Genomic DNA, 27188 nt, shown 5'->3' on the forward strand with positions numbered 1-27188 from the left:
CAGGTTGATTCCATTCTATTCCATTCCATTCCATTCCATTCCATTCGATTCGATTCCATTCCATTCCATTCCATTCCATTCCATTCCATTCCGTTCTACTCAGGTTGATTCCATTCCATTCCATTCCATTCCTTTCCATTCCTTTCCATTCCATTCCATTCCATTCCATTCCATTCCATTCCATTCTACTCGGGTTGATTCCATTCTACTCAATTCCATTCTACTCGATTCCATTCGATTCCTTTCGATTCCATTCGATTCCATTCCATTCCATTCCATTCCATTCCATTCCATTCCATTCCGTTCTACTCGGGTTGATCATTCCATTCCATTCCATTCCATTCCATTCCATTCCATTCCATTCCATTCCATTCCGTTCTACTCGGGTGGATCGTTCCCTTCCATTCCATTCTGTTCCATTCCATTCCATTCCTTTCCATTCCGTTCTACTCGGGTTGATTCCATTCTATTCCATTCCATTCCATTAGATTCCATTTGATTCCATTCCATTCCATTCCATTCCATTCCATTCTATTCAATTCCATTCCGTTCTACTCAGGTTGATTCCCTTCCACTCCATCCCGTTCCATTCCATTCCGTTCCGTTCCGTTCTACTCGGGTTGATTCCATTCCATTCCATTCCATTCCATTCCATTCCGTTCTACTCGGGTTGATCATTCCATTCCATTCTATTCCATTCCATTCCATTCCATTCCATTCCATTCCATTCCGTTCTACTCGGGTTCTTTCCATTCCGTTCCATTCCATTCCGTTCTACTCGGGTTGATTCCATGCCACTCCATTCCATTCCGTTCCATTCCGTTCCGTTCCGTTCCGTTCTACTCGGGTTGAATCCATTCTATTCCATTCCATTCCATTCCATTCCATTCCATTCCATTCCGTTCTTCTCGGGTTGATCATTCCATTCCATTCCATTCCATTCCACTCCATTCCATTCCGTTCCGTTCTACTCGGGTTGATCATTCCATTCCATTCCATTCCATTCCATTCCATTCCGTTCTACTCGGGTTGATTCCATTCTATTCCATTCCATTCCATTCCATTCCATTCCATTCGATTCCATTCCATTCCATTCCATTCCATTCCATTCCATTCCATTCCATTCCATTCCGTTCTACTCAGGTTGATTCCATTCCATTCCATTCCATTCCTTTCCATTCCTTTCCATGCCATTCCATTCCATTCCATTCCATTCCATTCCATTCCATTCTACTCGGGTTGATTCCATTCTACTCAATTCCATTCTATTCGATTCCATTCGATTCCCTTCGATTCCATTCGATTCCATTCCATTCCATTCCATTCCATTCCATTCCATTCCATTCCATTCCGTTCTACTCGGGTTCATTCCATTCCATTCCGTTCCGTTCCATTCCGTTCCGTTCCATTCCATTCCATTCCATTCCATTCCATTCCGTTCTACTCGGGTTGATTCCATTCTATTCCATTCCATTCGATTCCATTCCATTCCATTCCATTCCATTCCATTCCATTCCATTCCATTCCATTCCGTTCAACTCGGGTTGATTCCATTCTATTCCATTCCATTCCATTCCATTCCATTCCATTCCATTCCATTCCATTCCAATCCGTTCTCCTCGGGTTGATTCCATTCCATTCCGTTCCGTTCCGTTTCGTTCAGTTCCGTTCGGTTCCGTTCTACTCGGGTTGATTCCACTCTATTCCATTCCATTCCATTCCATTCCATTCCATTCCATTCCATTCCGTTCTACTCGGGTTGATCATTCCATTCCATTCCATTCCATTCCAATCCATTCCATTCCGTTGCGTTCTACTCGGGTGGATCATTCCATTCCATTCCTTTCCGTTCCATTCCATTCCATTCCATTCCATTCCATTGCATTCCATTCCGTTCTACTCGGGTTCTTTCCATTCCATTCTGTTCCGTTCCGTTCCTTTCCATTCCGTTCCATTCCATTCCATTCCATTCCATTCCATTCCATTCCACTCCGTTATACTCGGGTTGATTCCATTCTATTCCATTCCATTCCATTCCATTCCATTCCATTCCGTTCTACTCGGGTTGATTCCATTCCATTCCATTCCGTTCCGTTCCGTTCCGTTCCGTTCCGTTCTACTCGGGTTGATTCCATTCTATTCCATTCCATTCCATTCCATTCCATTCCATTCCATTCCATTCAGTTCCACTCGGGTTGATCATTGCATTCCATTCCATTCCATTCCATTCCATTCCATTCCTTTCTAGTCGGGTTCATTCCATTCCATTCCGTTCCATTCCGTTCCATTCTGTTCCGTTCCGTTCCGTTCTATTCCATTCCATTCCATTCCATTCCGTTCTACTCTGGTTGATTCCATTGTATTCCGTTCCATTCCATTCCGTTCCATTCCATTCCATTCCATTCCATTAAATTCCATTCCTTTCTACTCGGGTTGATTCCATTCCGTTCCGTTCCGTTCCGTTCCGTTAAGTTCCGTTCTACTCTGGTTGACTCCATTCAATTCCATTCCATTCCATTCCATTCCATTCCATTCCATTCCATTCCATTCCATTCCCTTCCATTCCATTCCATTCCATTCCGTTCTACTCGGGTTGATTCCATTCTATTCCATTCCATTCGATTCCATTCCATTCGATTCCATCCCATTCCATTCCATTCCATTCCATTCCATTCCATTCCATTCTATTCTTCTCGGGATGATTCCATTCCATTCCATTGCATTCTGTTCAGTTCCGTTCCATTCCGTTCCATTCCGTTCTACTTTGGTTGATTCCATTCTATTCCATTCCATTCCATTCCATTCCATTCCATTCCATTCCATTCCATTCCATTCCATTCCATTCTATTCTTCTCGGGTTGATTCCATTCCATTCCATTGCATTCTGTTCAGTTCCATTCCATTCCATTCCATTCCGTTTTACTCGGGTTGATCATTCCATTCCATTCCATTCCTTTCCATTCCGTTCCGTTCTGCTCGTGTTGATCATTCCATTAAATTCCATTCCATTCCATTCCATTCCATTCCATTCCATTCCATTCCATTCCTTTCCATTCGACTCCATTCCATTCCATTCCATTCCATTCCATTCCATTCCATTCCATTCCATTCCATTCCGTTCCGTTCTACTCGGGTTTATTCCATTCTATTCCATTCCATTCCGTTCTGCTCGGGTTGATCATTCCATTCCATTCCATTCCATTCCATTCCATTCCATTCCATTCCATTCCACTCCATTCCACTGCATTCCATTCCGTTCTACTCGGGTTCATTCCATTCCATTCCATTGCATTCCATTCCATTCCATTCCATTCCATTCCATTCTACTCGGGTTGTTTCCATTCTATTCCATTCCATTCCATTCCATTGCATTCCATTCCATTCCATTCCATTCGATTCCATTCGATTCCATTCCATTCCATTCCATTCCGTTCTACTCGGGTTCATTCCATTCCATTCCATTCCGTTCCGTTCCATTCCGTTCCGTTGCATTCCATTCCATTCCATTCCATTCCATTCCATTCGATTCCATTCCATTCCATTCCATTCCATTCCATTCCATTCCATTCCATTCCATTCCATTCCGTTCAACTCGGTTTGATTCCATTCTATTCCATTCCATTACATTCAATTCCATTCCATTCCATTCCAATCCGTTCTACTCGGGTTGATTCAATTCCATTCCATTCCGTTCCGTTCCGTGCCGTTCCGTTCCATTCCGTTCTACTCGGGTTGATTCCACTCTATTCCATTCCATTCCATTCCATTCCATTCCTTTCTACTCGGATTGATCATTCCATTCCATTCCATTCCATTCCATTGCATTCCATTCCATTCCATTCTATTCCGTTGCATTCCATTCCATTCCATTCCATTCCATTCCAGTCCATTCCGTTCTACTCGGGTTGAATCCACTCTATTCCATTCCATTCCATTCCATTCACTTCCATTCCATTCCATTCCATTCCTTTCCGTTCAACTCGGGTTGATTCCATTCTATTCCATTCCATTCCATTCCATTCCATTCCATTCCGTTCTACTCGGGTTGATCATTCCATTCCATTCCATTCCATTCCATTCCATTCCATTCCATTCCATTCCGTTCTACACGGGTGGATCGTTCCATTCCATTCCATTCCGTTCCAGTCCATTCCATTCCTTTCCATTCCGTTCTACTCGGGTTGATTCCATTCAATTCCATTCCATTCCATTAGATTCCATTTGATTCCATTCCATTCCATTCCATTCCATTCCATTCCATTCCATTCCATTCTATTCAATTCCATTCCGTTCTACTCAGGTTGATTCCCTTCCACTCCATCCCGTTCCATTCCATTCCGTTCCGTTCCGTTCTACTCGGGTTGATTCCATTCTATTCCATTCCATTCCATTCCATTCCGTTCTACTCGGGTTGATCATTCCATTCCATTCCATTCCATTCCATTCCATTCCATTCCATTCCATTTCATTCCGTTCTACTCGGGTTCTTTCCATTCCGTTCCATTCCATTCCGTTCTACTCGGGTTGATTCCATGCCACTCCATTCCATTCCGTTCCATTCCGTTCCGTTCCGTTCCGTTCTACTCGGGTTGAATCCATTCTATTCCATTCCATTCCATTCCATTCCTTTCCATTCCATTCCATTCCATTCCGTTCTACTCGGGTTGATCATTCCATTCCATTCCGTTCTACTCGGGTTCATTCCATTCCATTCCGTTCCGTTCCATTCCGTTCCGTTCCATTCCATTCCATTCCATTCCATTCCGTTCTACTCGGGTTGATTCCATTCTATTCCATTCCATTCCATTATATTCCATTCCATTCCATTCCATTCCATTCCATACCGTTCCATTCCATTCCGTTCAACTCGGGTTGATTCCATTCTATTCCATTCCATTCAATTCCATTCCATTCCATTCCATTCCGTTCCATTCCATTCCAATCCGTTCTACTCGGGTTGATTCCATTCCATTCCGTTCCGTTCCGTTCCGATCCGCTCCGTTCCGTTCTACTCGTGTTGATTCCACTCTATTCCATTCCATTCCATTCCATTCCATTCCATTCCATTCCATTCCATTCCGTTCTTCTCGGGTTGATCATTCCATTCCATTCCATTCCATTCCACTCCATTCCATTCCGTTCCGTTCTACTCGGGTTGATCATTCCATTCCATTCCATTCCATTCCATTCCATTCCATTCCATTCCATTCCATTCCGTTCTACTCGGTTGATTCCATTCCATTCCATTCCATTCCTTTCCATTCCTTTCCATTCCATTCCATTCCATTCCATTCCATTCCATTCCATTCTACTCGGGCTGATTCCAATCTACTCAATTCCATTCTATTCGATTCCATTCGATTCCCTTCGATTCAATTCGATTCCATTCCATTCCATTCCATTCCATTCCATTCCATTCCATTCCATTCCGTTCTACTCGGGTTCATTCCATTCCATTCTGTTCCGTTCCATTCCGTTCCGTTCCATTCCATTCCATTCCATTCCATTCCATTCCATTCCATTCCATTCCATTCCATTCTATTCAATTCCATTAAGTTCTACTCAGGTTGATTCCCTTCCAATCCATGCCGTTCCATTCCATTCCGTTCCGTTCCGTTCTACTCGGGTTGATTCCATTCTATTCCATTCCATTCCATTCGATTCCACTCGATTCCATTCGATTCCGTTCGATTCCATTCCATTCCATTCCATTCCATTCCATTCCGTTCTACTCGTGTTGATTCCATTCCACTCCATTCCTTTCCGTTCCATTCCATTCCATTCCATTCCATTCCATTCTACTCGGGTTGATCATTCCATTCCATTCCATTCCATTCCATTCCATTCCATTCCATTCCATTCTACTCGGGTTCATTCCATTCCATTCCTTTCCGTTCCATTCCATTCCATTCCATTCCATTCCATTGCATTCCATCCCGTTGTACTCGGGTTCTTTCCATTCCATTCCGTTCCGTTCCGTTCCTTTCCGTTCCGTTCCATTCCATTCCATTCCATTCCATTCCATTCCATTCCACTCCGTTCTACTCGGGTTGATTCCATTCTATTCCATTCCATTCCATTCCATTCCATTCCATTCCGTTCTACTCGGGTTGATTCCATTCCATTCTATTCCGTTCCGTTCCGTTCCGTTCCGTTCCGTTCTACTCGGGTTGATTCCATTCTATTCCATTCCATTCCATTCCATTCCATTCCATTCCATTCCATTCCATTCAGTTCCACTCGGGTTGATCATTGCATTCCATTCCATTCCATTCCATTCCATTCCATTCCATTCCTTTCTAGTCGGGTTCATTCCATTCCATTCCGTTCCATTCCGTTCCATTCTGTTCCGTTCCGTTCCGTTCTATTCCATTCCATTCCATTCCATTCCGTTCTACTCTGGTTGATTCCATTCTATTCCGTTCCATTCCATTCCGTTCCATTCCATTCCATTCCATTCCATTAAATTCCATTCCGTTCTACTCGGGTTGATTCCATTCCGTTCCGTTCCGTTCCGTTCCGTTAAGTTCCGTTCTACTCTGGTTGACTCCATTCAATTCCATTCCATTCCATTCCATTCCATTCCATTCCATTCTATTCCATTCCATTCCGTTCTACTCGGGTTGTTCATTGAATTCCATTCCATTCCATTCCATTCCATTCCATTCCATTCCATTCCATTCTGTTCCGTTCTACTCGGGTTGATCATTCCATTCCATTCCATTCCATTCCATTCCATTCCATTCCATTCCATTCCATTCCATTCCCTTCCATTCCATTCCATTCCATTCCGTTCTACTCGGCCTGATTCCATTCTATTCCATTCCATTCGATTCCATTCCATTCGATTCCATCCCATTCCATTCCATTCCATTCCATTCCATTCCATTCCATTCTATTCTTCTCGGCTTGATTCCATTCCATTCCATTGCATTCTGTTCAGTTCCATTCCATTCCATTCCATTCCGTTTTACTCGGGTTGATCATTCCATTCCATTCCATTCCTTTCCATTCCGTTCCGTTCTGCTCGTGTTGATCATTCCATTAAATTCCATTCCATTCCATTCCATTCCATTCCATTCCTTTCCATTCGACTCCATTCCATTCCATTCCATTCCATTCCATTCCATTCCATTCCATTCCATTCCATTCCGTTCCGTTCTACTCGGGTTTATTCCATTCTATTCCATTCCATTCCGTTCTGCTCGGGTTGATCATTCCATTCCATTCCATTCCATTCCATTCCATTCCATTCCATTCCATTCCATTCCATTCCATTCCATTCCACTGCATTCCATTCCGTTCTACTCGGGTTCATTCCATTCCATTCCATTGCATTCCATTCCATTCCATTCCATTCCATTCCATTCCATTCTACTCGGGTTGTTTCCATTCTATTCCATTCCATTCCATTCCATTGCATTCCATTCCATTCCTTTCCATTCCATTCCATTCCATTCCAATCCATTCCATTCCGTTCCATTCCATTCCATTCCATTCCATTCCATTCCATTCCATTCCGTTCTACTCGGGTTGATTCCATTCTATTCCACTCCATTCCATTCCATTCCATTCCATTCCTTTCCGTTCTACTTGAGTTCATTCCATTCCGTTCCGTTCCGTTCCATTCCGTTCCATTCTATTCCATTCCATTCCGTTCTACTCGAGTTGATTCCATTCTACTCCATTGCATTCCATTCGATTCCATTCCGTTCTACTCGGGTTAATCATTCCATTCCATTCCATTCCATTCCATTCCATTCCATTCCGTTGCATTCCATTCCATTCCATTCCATTCCTGTCCATTCCGTTCTACTCGGGTTGAATCCATTCTATTCCATTCCATTCCATTCCATTCCATTCCATTCCATTCCATTCCATTCCGTTCAACTCGGGTTGATTCCATTCTATTCCATTCCATTCCATTCCATTCCATTCCATTCCGTTCTACTCGGGTTGATCATTCCATTCCATTCCATTCCATTCCATTCCATTCCATTCCATTCCATTGCATTCCGTTCTACTCGGGTGGATCGTTCCATTCCATTCCATTCTGTTCCATTCCATTCCATTCCTTTCCATTCCGTTCTACTCGGGTTGATTCCATTCTATTCCATTCCATTCCATTAGATTCCATTTGATTCCATTCCATTCCATTCCATTCCATTCCATTCTATTCAATTCCATTCCGTTCTACTCAGGTTGATTCCCTTCCACTCCATCCCGTTCCATTCCATTCCGTTCCGTTCCGTTCTACTCGGGTTGATTCCATTCTATTCCATTCCATTCCATTCCATTCTTTTCTACTCGGGTTGATCATTCCATTCCATTCTATTCCATTCCATTCCATTCCATTCCATTCCATTCCATTCCATTCCATTCCGTTCTACTCGGGTTCTTTCCATTCCGTTCCATTCCATTCCGTTCTACTCGGGTTGATTCCATGCCACTCCATTCCATTCCGTTCCATTCCGTTCCGTTCCGTTCCGTTCTACTCGGGTTGAATCCATTCTATTCCATTCCATTCCATTCCATTCCATTCCATTCCATTCCATTCCATTCCGTTCTTCTTGGGTTGATCATTCCATTCCATTCCATTCCATTCCACTCCATTCCATTCCGTTCCGTTCTACTCGGGTTGATCATTCCATTCCATTCCATTCCATTCCATTCCATTCCGTTCTACTCGGGTTGATTCCATTCTATTCCATTCCATTCCATTCCATTCCATTCCATTCGATTCCATTCCATTCCATTCCATTCCATTCCATTCCATTCCGTTCTACTCAGGTTGATTCCATTCCATTCCATTCCATTCCTTTCCATTCCTTTCCATTCCATTCCATTCCATTCCATTCCATTCCATTCCATTCCATTCCATTCTACTCGGGTTGATTCCATTCTACTCAATTCCATTCTACTCGATTCCATTCGATTCCCTTCGATTCCATTCGATTCCATTCCATTCCATTCCATTCCATTCCATTCCATTCCATTCCGTTCTACTCGGGTTGATCATTCCATTCCATTCCATTCCATTCCATTCCATTCCATTCCATTCCATTCCATTCCATTCCGTTCTACTCGGGTGGATCGTTCCCTTCCATTCCATTCTGTTCCATTCCATTCCATTCCTTTCCATTCCGTTCTACTCGGGTTGATTCCATTCTATTCCATTCCATTCCATTAGATTCCAATTGATTCCATTCCATTCCATTCCATTCCATTCCATTCTATTCAATTCCATTCCGTTCTACTCAGGTTGATTCCCTTCCACTCCATCCCGTTCCATTCCATTCCGTTCCGTTCCGTTCTACTCGGGTTGATTCCATTCTATTCCATTCCATTCCATTCCATTCCGTTCTACTCGGGTTGATCATTCCATTCCATTCTATTCCATTCCATTCCATTCCATTCCATTCCATTCCATTCCATTCCATTCCATTCCGTTCTACTCGGGTTCTTTCCATTCCGTTCCATTCCATTCCGTTCTACTCGGGTTGATTCCATGCCACTCCATTCCATTCCGTTCCATTCCGTTCCGTTCCGTTCCGTTCTACTCGGGTTGAATCCATTCTATTCCATTCCATTCCATTCCATTCCATTCCATTCCATTCCGTTCTTCTCGGGTTGATCATTCCATTCCATTCCATTCCATTCCACTCCATTCCATTCCGTTCCGTTCTACTCGGGTTGATCATTCCATTCCATTCCATTCCATTCCATTCCATTCCGTTCTACTCGGGTTTATTCCATTCTATTCCATTCCATTCCATTCCATTCCATTCCATTCGATTCGATTCCATTCCATTCCATTCCATTCCATTCCATTCCATTCCATTCCGTTCCACTCAGGTTGATTCCATTCCATTCCATTCCATTCCTTTCCATTCCTTTCCATGCCATTCTATTCCATTCCATTCCATTCCATTCCATTCTACTCGGGTTGATTCCATTCTACTCAATTCCATTCTATTCGATTCCATTCGATTCCCTTCGATTCCATTCGATTCCATTCCATTCCATTCCATTCCATTCCATTCCATTCCATTCCATTCCGTTCTACTCGGGTTCATTCCATTCCATTCCGTTCCGTTCCATTCCGTTCCGTTCCATTCCATTCCATTCCATTCCATTCCATTCCGTTCTACTCGGGTTGATTCCATTCTATTCCATTCCATTCGATTCCATTCCATTCCATTCCATTCCATTCCATTCCATTCCATTCCATTCCATTCCATTCCATTCCATTCCATTCCATTCCGTTCAACTCGGGTTGATTCCATTCTATTCCATTCCATTCCATTCCATTCCATTCCATTCCATTCCATTCCATTCCATTCCATTCCAATCCGTTCTCCTCGGGTTGATTCCATTCCATTCCGTTCCGTTCCGTTTCGTTCAGTTCCGTTCGGTTCCGTTCTACTCGGGTTGATTCCACTCTATTCCATTCCATTCCATTCCATTCCATTCCATTCCATTCCATTCCGTTCTACTCGGGTTGATCATTCCATTCCATTCCATTCCATTCCAATCCATTCCATTCCGTTCCGTTCTACTCGGGTTGATCATTCCATTCCATTCCATTCCATTCCATTCCATTCCATTCCATTCCATTCCATTCCGTTCTACTCGGGTTGATTCCATTCTATTCCACTCCATTCCATTCCATTCCATTCCATTCCTTTCCGTTCTACTTGAGTTCATTCCATTCCGTTCCGTTCCGTTCCGTTCCGTTCCATTCTATTCCATTCCATTCCGTTCTACTCGAGTTGATTCCATTCTACTCCATTCCATTCCATTCGACTCCATTCCGTTCTACTCGGGTTAATCATTCCATTCCATTCCATTCCATTCCATTCCATTCCATTGCATTCCATTCCGTTGCATTCCATTCCATTCCATTCCATTCCTGTCCATTCCGTTCTACTCGGGTTGAATCCATTCTATTCCATTCCATTCTATTCCATTCCATTCCATTCCATTCCATTCCATTCCATTCCGCTCACCTCGGGTTGATTCCATTCTATTCCATTCCATTCCATTCCATTCCATTCCATTCCGTTCTACTCGGGTTGATCATTCCATTCCATTCCATTCCATTCCATTCCATTCCATTCCATTCCGTTCTATTCGGGTGGATCGTTCCATTCCATTCCATTCTGTTCCATTCCATTCCATTCCTTTCCATTGCGTTCTACTCGGGTTGATCATTCCATTCCATTCCATTCCATTCCATTCCATTCCATTCTATTCAATTCCATTCCGTTCAACTCAGGTTGATTCCCTTCCACTCCATCCCGTTCCATTCCATTCCGTTCCGTTCCGTTCTACTCGGGTTGATTCCATTCTATTCCATTCCATTCCATTCCATTCCGTTCTACTCGGGTTGATCATTCCATTCCATTCCATTCCATTCCATTCCATTCCATTCCATTCCATTCCATTCCATTCCATTCCATTCCATTCCGTTCTACTCGGGTTCTTTCCATTCCGTTCCATTCCATTCCGTTCTACTCGGGTTGATTCCATGCCACTCCATTCCATTCCGTTCCATTCCGTTCCGTTCCGTTCCGTTCTACTCGGGTTGAATCCATTCTATTCCATTCCATTCCATTCCATTCCATTCCATTCCATTCCATTCCATTCCGTTCTACTCGGGTTGATCATTCCATTCCATTCCGTTCTACTCGGGTTCATTCCATTCCATTCCGTTCCGTTCCATTCCGTTCCGTTCCATTCCATTCCTTTCCATTCCATTCCGTTCTACTCGGGTTGATTCCATTCTATTCCATTCCATTCCATTCCATTCCATTCCATTCCATTCCATTCCATTCCATTCCATTCCATTCCATTCCATACCGTTCCATTCCATTCCGTTCAACTCGGGTTGATTCCATTCTATTCCATTCCATTCCATTCCATTCCATTCCATTCCATTCCATTCCATTCCATTCCATACCGTTCCATTCCATTCTGTTCAACTCGGGTTGATTCCATTCTATTCCATTCCATTCCATTCCATTCCATTCCATTCCATTCCAATCCGTTCTACTCGGGTTGATTCCATTCCATTCCGTTCCGTTCCGTTCCGATCCGCTCTGTTCCGTTCTACTCGGGTTGATTCCACTCCATTCCATTCCATTCCATTCCATTCCATTCCATTCCATTCCATTCCATTCCGTTCTACTCGGGTTGATCATTCCATTCCATTCCATTCCATTCCATTCCACTCCATTCCATTCCGTTCCGTTCTACTCGGGTTGATCATTCCATTCCATTCCATTCCATTCCATTCCATTCCATTCCATTCCATTCCATTCCATTCCATTCCGTTCTACTCGGGTTGATCATTCCATTCCATTCCGTTCTACTCGGGTTCATTCCATTCCATTCCGTTCCGTTCCATTCCGTTCCGTTCCATTCCATTCCTTTCCATTCCATTCCGTTCTACTCGGGTTGATTCCATTCTATTCCATTCCATTCCATTCCATTCCATTCCATTCCATTCCATTCCATTCCATTCCATACCGTTCCATTCCATTCCGTTCAACTCGGGTTGATTCCATTCCATTCCATTCCATTCCATTCCATTCCATTCCATTCCATTCCATTCCATTCCATTCCATACCGTTCCATTCCATTCTGTTCAACTCGGGTTGATTCCATTCTATTCCATTCCATTCCATTCCATTCCATTCCATTCCATTCCAATCCGTTCTACTCGGGTTGATTCCATTCCATTCCGTTCCGTTCCGTTCCGATCCGCTCCGTTCCGTTCTACTCGGGTTGATTCCACTCCATTCCATTCCATTCCATTCCATTCCATTCCATTCCATTCCATTCCATTCCGTTCTACTCGGGTTGATCATTCCATTCCATTCCATTCCATTCCATTCCACTCCATTCCATTCCGTTCCGTTCTACTCGGGTTGATCATTCCATTCCATTCCATTCCATTCCATTCCATTCCATTCTACTCGGGTTGATTCCATTCTATTCCATTCCATTCCATTCCATTACATTCGATTCGATTCCATTCCATTCCATTCCATTCCATTCCGTTCTACTCAGATTGATTCCATTCCATTCCATTCCATTCCTTTCCATTCCTTTCCATTCCATTCCATTCCATTCCATTCCATTCCATTCCACTCGGGTTGATTCCATTCTACTCAATTCCATTCTATTCGATTCCATTCGATTCCCTTCGATTCCATTCGATTCCATTCCATTCCATTCCATTCCATTCCATACCGTTCTACTCGGGTTCATTCCATTCCATTCCGTTCTGTTCTATTCCGTTCCGTTCCATTCCATTCCATTCCGTTCCATTCCATTCCACTCCATTCCATTCCGTTCCGTTCTACTCGGGTTGATCATTCCATTCCATTCCATTCCATTCCATTCCATTCCGTTCTACTCGGGTTTATTCCATTCTATTCCATTCCATTCCATTCCATTCCATTCCATTCGATTCGATTCCATTCCATTCCATTCCATTCCATTCCATTCCATTCCATTCCGTTCCACTCAGGTTGATTCCATTCCATTCCATTCCATTCCTTTCCATTCCTTTCCATGCCATTCCATTCCATTCCATTCCATTCCATTCCATTCTACTCGGGTTGATTCCATTCTACTCAATTCCATTCTATTCGATTCCATTCGATTCCCTTCGATTCCATTCGATTCCATTCCATTCCATTCCATTCCATTCCATTCCATTCCATTCCATTCCATTCCGTTCTACTCGGGTTCATTCCATTCCATTCCGTTCCGTTCCATTCCGTTCCGTTCCATTCCATTCCATTCCATTCCATTCCATTCCGTTCTACTCGGGTTGATTCCATTCTATTCCATTCCATTCGATTCCATTCCATTCCATTCCATTCCATTCCATTCCATTCCATTCCGTTCAACTCGGGTTGATTCCATTCTATTCCATTCCATTCCATTCCATTCCATTCCATTCCATTCCATTCCATTCCATTCCATTCCATTCCAATCCGTTCTCCTCGGGTTGATTCCATTCCATTCCGTTCCGTTCCGTTTCGTTCAGTTCCGTTCGGTTCCGTTCTACTCGGGTTGATTCCACTCTATTCCATTCCATTCCATTCCATTCCATTCCATTCCATTCCATTCCGTTCTACTCGGGTTGATCATTCCATTCCATTCCATTCCATTCCAATCCATTCCATTCCGTTCCGTTCTACTCGGGTTGATCATTCCATTCCATTCCATTCCATTGCATTCCATTCCATTCCATTCCATTCCATTCCGTTCTACTCGGGTTGATTCCATTCTATTCCACTCCATTCCATTCCATTCCATTCCATTCCTTTCCGTTCTACTTGAGTTCATTCCATTCCGTTCCGTTCCGTTCCGTTCCGTTCCATTCTATTCCATTCCATTCCGTTCTACTCGAGTTGATTCCATTCTACTCCATTCCATTCCATTCGACTCCATTCCGTTCTACTCGGGTTAATCATTCCATTCCATTCCATTCCATTCCATTCCATTCCATTCCATTCCATTCCGTTGCATTCCATTCCATTCCATTCCATTCCTGTCCATTCCGTTCTACTCGGGTTGAATCCATTCTATTCCATTCCATTCTATTCCATTCCATTCCATTCCATTCCATTCCATTCCATTCCGTTCAACTCGGGTTGATTCCATTCTATTCCATTCCATTCCATTCCATTCCATTCCATTCCGTTCTACTCGGGTTGATCATTCCATTCCATTCCATTCCATTCCATTCCATTCCATTCCATTCCATTCCGTTCTATTCGGGTGGATCGTTCCATTCCATTCCATTCTGTTCCATTCCATTCCATTCCTTTCCATTGCGTTCTACTCGGGTTGATCATTCCATTCCATTCCATTCCATTCCATTCCATTCCATTCTATTCAATTCCATTCCGTTCAACTCAGGTTGATTCCCTTCCACTCCATCCCGTTCCATTCCATTCCGTTCCGTTCCGTTCTACTCGGGTTGATTCCATTCTATTCCATTCCATTCCATTCCATTCCGTTCTACTCGGGTTGATCATTCCATTCCATTCCATTCCATTCCATTCCATTCCATTCCATTCCATTCCATTCCATTCCGTTCTACTCGGGTTCTTTCCATTCCGTTCCATTCCATTCCGTTCTACTCGGGTTGATTCCATGCCACTCCATTCCATTCCGTTCCATTCCGTTCCGTTCCGTTCCGTTCTACTCGGGTTGAATCCATTCTATTCCATTCCATTCCATTCCATTCCATTCCATTCCATTCCATTCCATTCCGTTCTACTCGGGTTGATCATTCCATTCCATTCCGTTCTACTCGGGTTCATTCCATTCCATTCCGTTCCGTTCCATTCCGTTCCGTTCCATTCCATTCCTTTCCATTCCATTCCGTTCTACTCGGGTTGAATCCATTCTATTCCATTCCATTCCATTCCATTCCATTCCATTCCATTCCATTCCATTCCATACCGTTCCATTCCATTCCGTTCAACTCGGGTTGATTCCATTCTATTCCATTCCATTCCATTCCATTCCATTCCATTCCATTCCATTCCATTCCATTCCATTCCATACCGTTCCATTCCATTCTGTTCAACTCGGGTTGATTCCATTCTATTCCATTCCATTCCATTCCATTCCATTCCATTCCATTCCAATCCGTTCTACTCGGGTTGATTCCATTCCATTCCGTTCCGTTCCGTTCCGATCCGCTCCGTTCCGTTCTACTCGGGTTGATTCCACTCCATTCCATTCCATTCCATTCCATTCCATTCCATTCCATTCCATTCCATTCCGTTCTACTCGGGTTGATCATTCCATTCCATTCCATTCCATTCCATTCCACTCCATTCCATTCCGTTCCGTTCTACTCGGGTTGATCATTCCATTCCATTCCATTCCATTCCATTCCATTCCATTCCATTCCATTCCATTCCATTCCATTCCATTCCGTTCTACTCGGGTTGATCATTCCATTCCATTCCGTTCTACTCGGGTTCATTCCATTCCATTCCGTTCCGTTCCATTCCGTTCCGTTCCATTCCATTCCTTTCCATTCCATTCCGTTCTACTCGGGTTGATTCCATTCTATTCCATTCCATTCCATTCCATTCCATTCCATTCCATTCCATTCCATTCCATTCCATACCGTTCCATTCCATTCCGTTCAACTCGGGTTGATTCCATTCCATTCCATTCCATTCCATTCCATTCCATTCCATTCCATTCCATTCCATTCCATTCCATACCGTTCCATTCCATTCTGTTCAACTCGGGTTGATTCCATTCTATTCCATTCCATTCCATTCCATTCCATTCCATTCCATTCCAATCCGTTCTACTCGGGTTGATTCCATTCCATTCCGTTCCGTTCCGTTCCGATCCGCTCCGTTCCGTTCTACTCGGGTTGATTCCACTCCATTCCATTCCATTCCATTCCATTCCATTCCATTCCATTCCATTCCGTTCTACTCGGGTTGATCATTCCATTCCATTCCATTCCATTCCATTCCACTCCATTCCATTCCGTTCCGTTCTACTCGGGTTGATCATTCCATTCCATTCTATTCCATTCCATTCCATTCCATTCCATTCTACTCGGGTTGATTCCATTCTATTCCATTCCATTCCATTCCATTACATTCGATTCGATTCCATTCCATTCCATTCCATTCCATTCCGTTCTACTCAGATTGATTCCATTCCATTCCATTCCATTCCTTTCCATTCCTTTCCATTCCATTCCATTCCATTCCATTCCATTCCATTCCACTCGGGTTGATTCCATTCTACTCAATTCCATTCTATTCGATTCCATTCGATTCCCTTCGATTCCATTCGATTCCATTCCATTCCATTCCATTCCATTCCATACCGTTCTACTCGGGTTCATTCCATTCCATTCCGTTCTGTTCTATTCCGTTCCGTTCCATTCCATTCCATTCCGTTCCATTCCATTCCATTCCATTCCATTCCATTCCGTTCTACTCGGGTTCATTCCATTCCGTTCCGTTCCGTTCCGTTCCGTTCTGTTCCGTTCTACTCGGGTTGATTCCATTCTATTCCATTCCTTTCCATTCCATTCCATTCCATTCCATTCCATTCCATTCCATTCCATTCCTCTCTGTTCCATTCCATTCCGTTCTACTTGGGTTGATCATGCCATTCCATTCCATTCCATTCCATTCAATTCCATTCCGTTCCGTTCTACTCGGGTGGATCATTCCATTCCATTCCATTCCATTCCATTCCATTCCATTCCATTCCATTCCATTCCGTTCCGTTCTACTCGGGTTGATTCCATTCTATTCCATTCCATTCCATTCGATTCCACTCGATTCCATTCGATTCCGTTCGAGTCCATTCCATTGCTTTCCATTCCATTCCATTCCGTTCAACTCGGGTTGATTCCATTCTATTCCATTCCATTACATTCAATTCCATTCCATTCCATTCCAATCCGTTCTACTCGGGTTGATTCCATTCCATTCCGTTCCGTTCCGTTCCGTTCCGTTCCGTTCGGCTCTACTCGGGTTGATTCCACTCTATTCCATTCCATTCCGTTCCATTCCATTCCATTCCGTTCTACTCGGGTTGATCATTCCATTCCATTCCATTCCGTTCCATTCCATTCCGTTCTACACGGGTTGATCTTTCCATTCCATTCCATTCCATTCCATTCCATTCCATTCCATTCCATTCCGTTCTACTCGGGTTGATTCCATTCTATTCCACTCCATTCCATTCCATTCCTTTCCATTCCATTCCAATCCATTCCATTCCATTCCATTCCATTCCATTCCATTCCAATCCGTTCTACTCGGGTTGATTCCATTCCATTCCATTCCGTTCCGTTCCGTTCCGTTCCGTTCTACTCGGGTTGATTCCACTCTATTCCATTCCATTCCATTCCATTCCTTTCTACTCGGATTGATCATTCCATTCCATTCCATTCCATTCCATTCCATTCCATTTCATTCCATTCCGTTCCATTCTACTTGGGTTGATCATTCCTTTCCATTCCATTCCATTCCATTCCATTCCAATCCATTCAATTCCGTTCTACTCGGGTTCATTCCATTCCATTCCATTCCTTTCCATTCCACTCCATACCATTCCATTCCGTTCTACTCGGGTTGATTCCATTCTATTCAATTCCATCCCATTCCATTCCATTCCATTCAATTCCATTCCATTCCATTCCATTCCATTCCATTCCATTCCATTCCATTCGATTCCATTCCACTCCATTCCATTCCATTCCATTCCATTCTATTCCATTCCATTCTATTCTACTCGGGTTGATTCCATTCCATTCCATTGCATTCTGTTCCGTTCCATTCTGTTCCGTTCCGTTCCGTTCTACTCTGGTTGATTCCAATCTATTCCATTCCATTCCATTCCATTCCATTCCATTCCATTCCATTCCATTCCATTCCATTCTGTTCTACTCGGGTTGATCATTCCATTCCATTCCATCCCATTCCATTCCATTCCGTTCCATTCCATTCCGTTCCATTCCATTCCATTCCATTCCATTCCATTCCATTCCATTCCGTTCAACTCGGGTTGATTCCATTCCATTCCATTCCATTCCATTCCATTCCATTCCATTCCATTCCATTCCATTCCGTTCAACTCGGGTTGATTCCATTCTATTCCATTCCATTCCATTCCATTCCATTCAATTCCATTCCATTCCATTCCAATCCGTTCTACTCGGGTTGATTCCATTCCATTCCATTCCGTTCCGTTCCGTTCCATTCCGTTCCGTTCTACTCGGGTTGGTTCCACTCTATTCCATTCCATTCCATTCCATTCCTTTCTACTCGGATTGATCATTCCATTCCATTCCATTCCATTCCATTCCATTCCATTCCATTTCATTCCATTCCGTTCCATTCTACTTGGGTTGATCATTCCTTTCCATTCCATTCCATTCCATTCCATTCCAATCCATTCAATTCCGTTCTACTCGGGTTCATTCCATTCCATTCCATTCCTTTCCATTCCACTCCATACCATTCCATTCCGTTCTACTCGGGTTGATTCCATTCCATTCAATTCCATTCCATTCCATTCCATTCCATTCCATTCCATTCCATTCCATTCGGTTGATTCCATTCTATTCCATTCCATTCCATTCGATTCGATTCGATTCTATTCCATTCCATTCCATTCCATTCCATTCCGTTCTACTCGGGTTCATTCCATTCCGTTCCGTTCCGTTCCGTTCCATTCCATTCCATTCCATTCCGTTCTACTCGGGTTGATTCCATTCTACTCCATTCCATTCCATTCGATTCCATTCCATTCCATTCCATTCCATTCCGTTCTACTCGGGTTCATTCCATTCCGTTACGTTCCGTTCCATTCCGTTCCGTTCCATTCCATTCCATTCCATTCCATTCCATTCCATTCCATTCCATTCCATTCCATTCCGTTCTACTCGGGTTGATTCCATTCTATTCCATTCCATTCCATTCCATTCCATTCCATTCCATTCCAATCCGTTCTACTCGGGTTGATTCCGTTCCATTCCGTTCTATTCCGTTCCATTCCATTCCATTCCATTCCATTCCATTCCGTTCTACTCGGGTTGATTCCATTCTATTCCATTCCATTCCATTCCATTCCATTCCATTCCATTCCATTCCATTCCATTCCATTCCGTTCAACTCGGGTTGATTCCATTCTATTCCATTCCATTCCATTCTATTCCACTCGATTCCATTCGATTCCGTTCGATTCCATTCCATTGCTTTCCATTCCATTCCATTCCGTTCAACTCGGGTTGATTCCATTCTATTCCATTCCATTACATTCAATTCCATTCCATTCCATTCCAATCCGTTCTACTCGGGTTTATTCCATTCCATTCCGTTCCGTTCCGTTCCGTTCCGTTCCGTTCGGCTCTACTCGGGTTGATTCCACTCTATTCCTTTCCATTCCGTTCCATTCCATTCCATTCCGTTCTACTCGGGTTGATCATTCCATTCCATTCCATTCCGTTCCATTCCATTCCGTTCTACTCGGGTTGATCTTTCCATTCCATTCCATTCCATTCCATTCCATTCCATTCCATTCCATTCCGTTCTACTCGGGTTGATTCCATTCTATTCCACTCCATTCCATTCCATTCCTTTCCATTCCATTCCAATCCATTCCATTCCATTCCATTCCATTCCATTCCAATCCGTTCTACTCGGGTTGATTCCATTCCATTCCATTCCGTTCCGTTCCGTTCCGTTCCGTTCTACTCGGGTTGATTCCACTCTATTCCATTCCATTCCACTCCATTCCTTTCTACTCGGATTGATCATTCCATTCCATTCCATTCCATTCCATTCCATTCCATTTCATTCCATTCCGTTCCATTCTACTTGGGTTGATCATTCCTTTCCATTCCATTCCATTCCATTCCATTCCAATCCATTCAATTCCGTTCTACTCGGGTTCATTACATTCCATTCCATTCCTTTCCATTCCACTCCATACCATTCCATTCCGTTCTACTCGGGTTGATTCCATTCTATTCAATTCCATCCCATTCCATTCCATTCCATTCAATTCCATTCCATTCCATTCCATTCCATTCCATTCCATTCGATTCCATTCGATTCCATTCCACTCCATTCCATTCCATTCCATTCCATTCCATTCCATTCCATTCTATTCTACTCGGGTTGATTCCATTCCATTCCATTGCATTCTGTTCCGTTCCATTCTGTTCCGTTCCGTTCCGTTCTACTCTGGTTGATTCCAATCTATTCCATTCCATTCCATTCCATTCAATTCCATTCCATTCCATTCCATTCCATTCTGTTCTACTCGGGTTGATCATTCCATTCCATTCCATGCCATTCCATTCCATTCCATTCCATTCCATTCCGTTCCATTCCATTCCATTCCATTCCATTCCATTCCATTCCGTTCAACTCGGGTTGATTCCATTCCATTCCATTCCATTCCATTCCATTCCATTCCATTCCATTCCATTCCATTCCATTCCGTTCAACTCGGGTTGATTCCATTCTATTCCATTCCATTCCATTCCATTCCATTCAATTCCATTCCATTCCATTCCAATCCGTTCTACTCGGGTTGATTCCATTCCATTCCATTCCGTTCCGTTCCGTTCCATTCCGTTCCGTTGTACTCGGGTTGATTCCACTCTATTCCATTCCATTCCATTCCATTCCTTTCTACTCGAATTGATCATTCCATTCCATTCCATTCCATTCCATTCCATTCCATTCCATTCCGTTCTACTCGGGTTGATCATTCCATTCCATTCCATTCCATTCCATTCCATTCCATTCCATTCCGTTCTACTCGGGTGGATCGTTCCATTCCATTCCATTCCGTTCCAGTCCATTCCATTGCTTTCCATTCCGTTCTACTCGGGTTGATTCCATTCAATTCATTCCATTCCATTAGATTCCATTTGATTCCATTCCATTCCATTCCATTCCATTCCATTCCATTCCATTCCATTCCATTCTATTCAATTCCATTCCGTTCTACTCAGGTTGATTCCCTTCCACTCCATCCCGTTCCATTCCATTCCGTTCCGTTCCGTTCTACTCGGGTTGATTCCATTCTATTCCATTCCATTCCATTCCATTCCGTTCTACTCGGGTTGATCATTCCATTCCATTCCATTCCATTCCATTCCATTCCATTCCATTCCATTCCATTCCATTCCATTCCATTCCATTTCATTCCGTTCTACTCGGGTTCTTTCCATTCCGTTCCTTTCCATTCCGTTCTTCTCGGGTTTATTCCATGCCACTCCATTCCATTCTGTTCCATTCCGTTCCGTTCCGTTCCGTTCTACTCGGGTTTAATCCATTCTATTCCATTCCATTCCATTCCATTCCATTCCATTCCATTCCATTCCATTCCGTTCTACTCGGGTTGATCATTCCATTCCATTCCGTTCTACTCGGGTTCATTCCATTCCATTCCGTTCCGTTCCATTCCGTTCCGTTCCATTCCATTCCATTCCATTCCATTCCGTTCTACTCGGGTTGATTCCATTCTATTCCATTCCATTCCATTATATTCCATTCCATTCCATTCCATTCCATTCCATACCGTTCCATTCCATTCCGTTCAACTCAGGTTGATTCCATTCTATTCCATTCCATTCCATTCCATTCCATTCCATTCCATTCCATTCCAATCCGTTCTACTCGGGTTGATTCCATTCCATTCCGTTCCGTTCCGTTCCGATCCGCTCCGTTCCGTTCTACTCGGGTTGATTCCACTCTATTCCATTCCATTCCATTCCATTCCATTCCATTCCATTCCATTCCATTCCGTTCTTCTCGGGTTGATCATTCCATTCCATTCCATTCCATTCCACTCCATTCCATTCCGTTCCGTTCTACTCGGGTTGATCATTCCATTCCATTCCATTCCATTCCATTCCATTCCATTCTACTCGGGTTGATTCCATTCTATTCCATTCCATTCCATTCGATTCCATTCGATTCGATTCCATTCGATTCCATTCCATTCCATTCCATTCCGTTCTACTCAGGTTGATTCCATTCCATTCCATTCCTTTCCATTCCTTTCCATTCCATTCCATTCCATTCCATTCCATTCCATTCCATTCTACTCGGGTTGATTCCATTCTACTCAATTCCATTCTATTCGATTCCATTCGATTCCCTTCGATTCCATTCGATTCCATTCCATTCCGTTCTACAAGGGTTCATTCAATTCTTTCCGTTCCGTTGCATTCCGTTCCGTTCCATTCCATTCCATTCCATTCCATTCCGTTCTACTCGGGTTGATTCCATTCTATTCCATTCCATTCGATTCCATTCCATTCCATTCCATTCCATTCCATTCCATTCCATTCCATTCCATTCCATTCCATTCCATTCCATTCCGTTCAACTCGGGTTGATTCCATTCTATTCCATTCCATTCCATTCCATTCCATTCCAATCCGTTCTTCTCGGGTTGATTCCATTCCATTCCGTTCCGTTCCGTTTCGTTCCGTTCCGTTCCGTTCCGTTCTACTCGGGTTGATTCCACTCTATTCCATTCCATTCCATTCCATTCCATTCCATTCCATTCCATTCCATTCCGTTCTACTCGGGTTGATCATTCCATTCCATTCCATTCCATTCCAATCCATTCCATTCCGTTCCATTCCATTCCATTCCATTCCATTCCATTCCATTCCGTTCTACTCGGGTTGATTCCATTCTATTCCACTCCATTCCATTCCATTCCATTCCATTCCTTTCCGTTCTACTTGAGTTCATTCCATTCCGTTCCGTTCCGTTCCGTTCCGTTCCATTCTATTCCATTCCATTCCGTTCTACTCGAGTTGATTCCATTCTACTCCATTGCATTCCATTCGATTCCATTCCGTTCTACTCGGGTTAATCATTCCATTCCATTCCATTCCATTCCATTCCATTCCATTCCGTTGCATTCCATTCCATTCCATTCCATTCCTGTCCATTCCGTTCTACTCGGGTTGAATCCATTCTATTCCATTCCATTCCATTCCATTCCATTCCATTCCATTCCATTCCATTCCATTCCGTTCAACTCGGGTTGATTCCATTCTATTCCATTCCATTCCATTCCATTCCATTCCATTCCATTCCGTTCTACTCGGGTTGATCATTCCATTCCATTCCATTCCATTCCATTCCATTCCATTCCATTCCGTTCTACTCGGGTGGATCGTTCCATTCCATTCCATTCTGTTCCATTCCATTCCATTCCTTTCCATTCCGTTCTACTCGGGTTGATTCCATTCTATTCCATTCCATTCCATTAGATTCCATTTGATTCCATTCCATTCCATTCCATTCCATTCCATTCTATTCAATTCTATTCCGTTCTACTCAGGTTGATTCCCTTCCACTCCATCCCGTTCCATTCCATTCCGTTCCGTTCCGTTCTACTCGGGTTGATTCCATTCTATTCCATTCCATTCCATTCCATTCCGTTCTACTCGGGTTGATCATTCCATTCCATTCTATTCCATTCCATTCCATTCCATTCCATTCCATTCCATTCCATTCCGTTCTACTCGGGTTCTTTCCATTCCGTTCCATTCCATTCCGTTCTACTCGGGTTGATTCCATGCCACTCCATTCCATTCCGTTCCATTCCGTTCCGTTCCGTTCCGTTCTACTCGGGTTGAATCCATTCTATTCCATTCCATTCCATTCCATTCCATTCCATTCCATTCCATTCCATTCCATTCCATTCCGTTCTTATTGGGTTGATCATTCCATTCCATTCCATTCCATTCCACTCCATTCCATTCCGTTCCGTTCTACTCGGGTTGATCATTCCATTCCATTCCATTCCATTCCATTCCATTCCGTTCTACTCGGGTTGATTCCATTCTATTCCATTCCATTCCATTCCATTCCATTCGATTCGATTCCATTCCATTCCATTCCATTCCATTCCATTCCATTCCGTTCTACTCAGGTTGATTCCATTCCATTCCATTCCATTCCTTTCCATTCCTTTCCATTCCATTCCATTCCATTCCATTCCATTCCATTCCATTCCATTCCATTCCATTCCATTCTACTCGGGTTGATTCCATTCTACTCAATTCCTTTCTACTCGATTCCATTCGATTCCTTTCGATTCCATTCGATTCCATTCCATTCCATTCCATTCCATTCCATTCCATTCCATTCCGTTCTACTCGGGTTGATCATTCCATTCCATTCCATTCCATTCCATTCCATTCCATTCCATTCCATTCCATTCCATTCCGTTCTACTCGGGTGGATCGTTCCCTTCCATTCCATTCTGTTCCATTCCATTCCATTCCTTTCCATTCCGTTCTACTCGGGTTGATTCCATTCTATTCCATTCCATTCCATTAGATTCCATTTGATTCCATTCCATTCCATTCCATTCCATTCCATTCTATTCAATTCCATTCCGTTCTACTCAGGTTGATTCCCTTCCACTCCATCCCGTTCCATTCCATTCCGTTCCGTTCCGTTCTACTCGGGTTGATTCCATTCTATTCCATTCCATTCCATTCCATTCCTTTCTACTCGAGTTGATTCCATTCTATTCCATTCCATTCCATTCGATTCCATTCAATTCCATTCGATTCCATTCCATTCCATTCCATTGAATTCCATTCCATTCCATTGAATTCCATTCCATTCCATTACATTCCATTCCATTCCATTCCATTCCATTCCATTCCGTTCTACTCGGGTTGATTCCATTCCATTCCATTCCATTCCATTCCATTCCATTCCATTCCATTCCATTCCATACCGTTCCATTCCATTCCGTTCAACTCGGGTTGATTCCATTCTATTCCATTCCATTCCATTCCATTCCATTCCATTCCATTCCATTCCATTCCATTCCATACCGTTCCATTCCATTCTGTTCAACTCGGGTTGATTCCATTCTATTCCATTCCATTCCATTCCATTCCATTCCATTCCATTCCAATCCGTTCTACTCGGGTTGATTCCATTCCATTCCGTTCCGTTCCGTTCCGATCCGCTCCGTTCCGTTCTACTCGGGTTGATTCCACTCCATTCCATTCCATTCCATTCCATTCCATTCCATTCCATTCCATTCCATTCCGTTCTACTCGGGTTGATCATTCCATTCCATTCCATTCCATTCCATTCCACTCCATTCCATTCCGTTCCGTTCTACTCGGGTTGATCATTCCATTCCATTCCATTCCATTCCATTCCATTCCATTCCATTCCATTCCATTCCATTCCATTCCATTCCGTTCTACTCGGGTTGATTCCATTCTATTCCATTCCATTCCATTCCATTCCATTCCATTCCATTCCATTCCATTCCATAACGTTCCATTCCATTCCGTTCAACTCGGGTTGATTCCATTCTATTCCATTCCATTCCATTCCATTCCATTCCATTCCATTCCATTCCATTCCATTCCATACCGTTCCATTCCATTCTGTTCAACTCGGGTTGATTCCATTCTATTCCATTCCATTCCATTCCATTCCATTCCATTCCATTCCAATCCGTTCTACTCGGGTTGATTCCATTCCATTCCGTTCCGTTCCGTTCCGATCCGCTCCGTTCCGTTCTACTCGGGTTGATTCCACTCCATTCCATTCCATTCCATTCCATTCCATTCCATTCCATTCCATTCCGTTCTACTCGGGTTGATCATTCCATTCCATTCCATTCCATTCCATTCCACTCCATTCCAATCCGTTCCGTTCTACTCGGGTTGATCATTCCATTCCATTCCATTCCATTCCATTCCATTCCATTCTACTCGGGTTGATTCCATTCTATTCCATTCCATTCCATCCCATTACATTCGATTCGATTCCATTCCATTCCATTCCATTCCATTCCGTTCTACTCAGATTGATTCCATTCCATTCCATTCCATTCCTTTCCATTCCTTTCCATTCCATTCCATTCCATTCCATTCCATTCCATTCCACTCGGGTTGATTCCATTCTACTCAATTCCATTCTATTCGATTCCATTCGATTCCCTTCGATTCCATTCGATTCCATTCCATTCCATTCCATTCCATTCCATACCGTTCTACTCGGGTTCATTCCATTCCATTCCGTTCTGTTCTATTCCGTTCCGTTCCATTCCATTCCATTCCGTTCCATTCCATTCCATTCCATTCCATTCCATTCCGTTCTACTCGGGTTCATTCCATTCCGTTCCGTTCCGTTCCGTTCCGTTCTGTTCCGTTCTACTCGGGTTGATTCCATTCTATTCCATTCCTTTCCATTCCATTCCATTCCATTCCATTCCATTCCATTCCATTCCATTCCATTCCTCTCTGTTCCATTCCATTCCGTTCTACTTGGGTTGATTATGCCATTCCATTCCATTCCATTCCATTCAATTCCATTCCGTTCCGTTCTACTCGGGTGGATCATTCCATTCCATTCCATTCCATTCCATTCCATTCCATTCCATTCCATTCCATTCCATTCCATTCCATTCCATTCCATTCCGTTCCGTTCTACTCGGGTTGATTCCATTCTATTCCATTCCATTCCATTCGATTCCACTCGATTCCATTCGATTCCGTTCGATTCCATTCCATTGCTTTCCATTCCATTCCATTCCGTTCAACTCGGGTTGATTCCATTCTATTCCATTCCATTACATTCAATT

This window comes from Gorilla gorilla, chromosome 15, assembly GCF_029281585.2.
Source record: "Gorilla gorilla gorilla isolate KB3781 chromosome 15, NHGRI_mGorGor1-v2.1_pri, whole genome shotgun sequence".
Classification (NCBI taxonomy): domain Eukaryota; kingdom Metazoa; phylum Chordata; class Mammalia; order Primates; family Hominidae; genus Gorilla; species Gorilla gorilla.